Raw genomic sequence first — 4,415 nt, 5'->3', positions numbered from 1 at the left:
TGTGTTTTGGGCCAGTTTTACTGCAGAAGTTGTCTGTAAGAGACCTAACATCTTATCCAAAGCAAGATTTATCTCAAATCCATCTCTATTGAAACAAGAACCAAACACTGGCACCAGGGAACTTTTTCCATTTAAACTATAGTAAATCGTACGTAAGACCAAGCAAATTGTTTATTTATTTTTTTGCTTTTTTTTGTTTCTATTTAAAGGAAACGAAACTCATAGGAACTGGGTCCAGAGAAATTCCAAATTCCAACAGAGATTGTTAATGTCACACAAATAGTTTCATATGATTAATGACTCTGTTGTTGAATCTAAATCAGACTTATGAGTGATGTAATAATAAACACAAAAGTAGGAGCTGGCTTCTAATAACAAAATTGATTTATTTGAATCTCCTTTTATCAATGGATACCAAACGATCACTTTATCTGCTGAAAATAGCAGTTAAATTTCCTTCAACCACAGCTTACCATCTCATAATAAGACAGAACATAAAAGACAATGTAGTGTTGTGGCTGGAATGCATTGTATTACAGGTTTTATTCAATGAGGTTCAACAATAACAACAATAATAGTTATTGTGAAGCTCCAAGAATTTCAAGTTTTCTGTTTTTGAAAATGAAAAATTTCAATTTTGAGGAATTATCACTTAAATCATTTCATTGAATATTGGTGGAAGTGTGTTCAAATCATTAAATTGTAACACTTTGGCAAATATTTTGCTTTTAAATTATGTAAATCTCAAAATACTCAAACACCTGTGGATATGAAGTTTAAGACATTCTTTTATTAGCGTCAATCATTGGGTGTGGCCATGCTGAGGCACTGCTTTCAAGACTTTTAGTCATAAGATCAAATCCAATGCTTATAGCAGACTGATACTTAATTCATTAATATCTATTTGTCAGCCTGCTAAGTTACAGAATATATAAGGGCATAACAAACTACAACACCATTAAAAAAAACAGTAAAAATGGAAAAACACACACACACATACACACATACTCTCTTTCTCACATACACACACATTCTCTCTTTCTCACATACATACACACTTACATTCTCTCTTTCTCACATACATACACACTCACATTCTCTCTTTCTCACATAACCACACACACACATACACACATTCTCTCTTTCTAGGTTGTTATTCAAGCGAGATTGTTTCCAGTGCCGCTGGACTGGCTCCTGTGCAGGTGGCACGTAAAAAACACACCACTTGAGCATGGCTGTTGCCAGTACTGCCTGACTGGCCCTCGTGCAACTGGCACGTAAAAGCACCCACTACACCCTCGGAGTGGTTGGCGTTAGGAAGGGCACCCAGCTGTAGAAACTCTGCCAGATCAGATTGGAGCCTGGTGCAGCCATCTGGTTCGCCAGTCCTCAGTCAAATCATCCAACCCATGCCAGCATGGAAAACGGACGTTAAATGATGGTGATGATGATGATGATGATACACATTGGTGCTTGTGCTTGGTTTATGACTAATGAATAAAATATAGTTCTGTTGATTAAATATGAACCACTTCATTCAATCTATGGATTGAATTCATTCAATCAGTCTTACAGGATTTGAACCTCTTATGAGAATAGAGTAACATTTTGTTATGTAGAGTTCTCTTGTGGTACATCAAATCATCAGAATTAAATTTCTGAGGCAATTAACTAACAATAGATTTTAATTTACTTCTCTTTCAAGTGTTCTACTGTAAGTCAATGGAATATTCTTTGGTTTCATTATTAAGTATTTTTTTAATTAGCAGCATACTACTAATTATAAATTAGTTGCAAATTCAGAATCAGAATCTGTATTTCTTTATGTATTGTAGAGAAAATAATCTGCAAGAAGCAGATATTAATAATGCTAGTCTTAAGTTTTAGTTCTTCGTTTCACACAAATCTTAAATCTTAGTTATACTACTGTTCTTCAGAAAGGCATGATTGTTGCCTGCTCACATTCCCCACCACCTTAATTTATGGCCTGTTGTCTGCATCAAAAATCAATGACATTGCTGCAAATATAAATATTGGTTGCCTATAAAGAATTTTTATCAATCAACTCAACTTCGATCACTCTTGATGGGATTTCAATTTTGAAGATACACAACTAAATACCACAAGGTACTCTTCTAATTCTGCTATTTGTCTTTTATTGGAAAAATATAAATTTGAAAAGTTTAATCAGTTACTGCTTAGTTTTTTCTGAACAGCTGAAAGAAACCCATTGTTTTAATTGCTAATTCTTTAGGTGCACACATACACAGGTATATATATATCTTACTATAATGTGTGTTGTGTCTGTTGCCTCTTCACGGTGAAACGGCTGGACCAATGGTCACAATGTTTTTCAGGATTACGAAGGAGGTAATCAGGAAGGTTTTTAGTGGAAAAGAAATGTGAAAAAATATGATTTTTTTTTTTTAGTGGATATTGAAGGTAATTGTTCAGTTTACGGGCGTAAAAAAGTAAGAAAAAATATTGAAGGGGAGATAACTAATAAAAGAAGCAAAGGGAAGTAAGTCAACTTTGCTGAATTATGCCATATACGAAAGTTTTAGTTTAGGATAGCTTTATTAATGAACGATTGTGATGGCTTTGCCTCATTTTAAATCAGTGTATGAGCGATTACCGATATTGAGTTTGTATTAATAAATCACCTTTGATTTTTGTTTTGTTAAAATTCCGGCGACGAGGATTAACACTGGATTCCCCCTCCCCCCCGTATAGTTAGTGAATTTAGTGGGTTTACGATGTGCCTAAATAAAAACCATCGTTATAGATCAGCATTTCTCAACCTTTTTCGCGATTTGGCTTCTCTTGGACATTGAAAAAATTTATTTCGGCTCCCTTGTGTTGATGAAAAATTTAATCCAGCTTCCCATGTATCTGAGATAGACCGGCCGGCCCATGACAAATCTGACAAAAGTGGGGACCCGCAGAACTACCAGATCACGAACTGCATCTGAAAGTTGGCGTGCCAATCATGCTGCTAAGGAATTTAGATGCTCCAATAATGTGCAATGGTACGCTGATGATTATCAAAAAATTGTGCTCCCGAGTTCTGTAGGCAACAATCTTGAATGAACCGACCGCTGGCTAAGACATACTTATAACTCCCTTACCCACTCCGATACGACCTACAAGTTTAAACAGATGCAATTTCCCATCAAACTCTGCTTTCCCATGACAACCAACAAGGTGCAGGGACAATCAGTGCAAGCGGTTGGTTTGAATGTGACAGAGCAGGTATTCTCACACACACAACTGTACGTTGGCTGTCCCCATGGTCTTTCTATTTGTGCACCCGAGGGAAGGACGAAGAATGTCGTTTACCAACAGGCACTCCAATGATAACAACGGCAACTTCAACTGCTCCAATTTCAACTCCGCAATTTTTTCATCGTCCTGCCAGCCCGCGTAAGTCCAGTCTTGCCTTGCTCTCCTTACTAACTCACCATGACATTCTTTTCTTTTTCTACCAAGATCCGTCGCCCAAACACCACTTCGTATCCACTTCCTCTTTTTTATGTCTTCGTTTCTCTCTTCGCGTCGTTCTCTGACCGAGTGAAACCGGGCTTAGCTGCTAGTACATATATATTTAGACATTTATACACACACACACACACACACACACACACACACACATAAATTCTATAATTATAAGCGTAATTATAATTAGGGTTCAGCAAATTGCTTCACCACATACCGAAATTTACCCTAACCCTAACTCTAAAACCCGAACCCTAAAACCCTTACTAGGGAATAATGATATAATTAAACAGGGAATAACACTCATGACACCGGCAAAAATTATTGTTTACAAAAACAGCAGTAACTGTATTCAACTGAATAGACGTCAGTGATTGGTTGAAATTACAGAAATACGACAACTTTAACATGAAATAACTTAAGAATAAATTTTTGTGAAGAAGGCTAAGAGAAAAAGATGTTTTATATGACACATTCTACCAGTATCCCAAGTATGAAAGTGTTTCGTTAAGAAAACAAGTGGTGCCCGTCAAATCAGAAAGATCCCATATAACACACACACACACGTGATCTGATTAATAAGTATCCGGACTGTTGCTGTAGTAACGAAGCTAAAGCTTGGGCAGTGAAGCCACCTGGCACAGTTTGGCCGTGAACTCTGCAGTGCATGTGCACTAAGTTACATATATAGAGATATTAAAGAGAAATAAAAATGAAAATGTCACTTTTTAAAAAATATTTTTTAAAAAGTGACATTTTCATTTTTATTTCTCTTTAATATCTCTATATATGTAACTTAGTGCACATGCACTGCAGAGTTCACGGCCAAACTGTGCCAGGTGGCTTCACTGCCCAAGCTTTAGCTTCGTTACTACAGCAACAGTCCGGATACTTATTAATCAGATCACGTGTGTGTGTGC

Source organism: Octopus bimaculoides, chromosome 17 (genome assembly GCF_001194135.2).
Source record: "Octopus bimaculoides isolate UCB-OBI-ISO-001 chromosome 17, ASM119413v2, whole genome shotgun sequence".
Taxonomy (NCBI): domain Eukaryota; kingdom Metazoa; phylum Mollusca; class Cephalopoda; order Octopoda; family Octopodidae; genus Octopus; species Octopus bimaculoides.
This window is presented reverse-complemented; position numbering follows the sequence as displayed.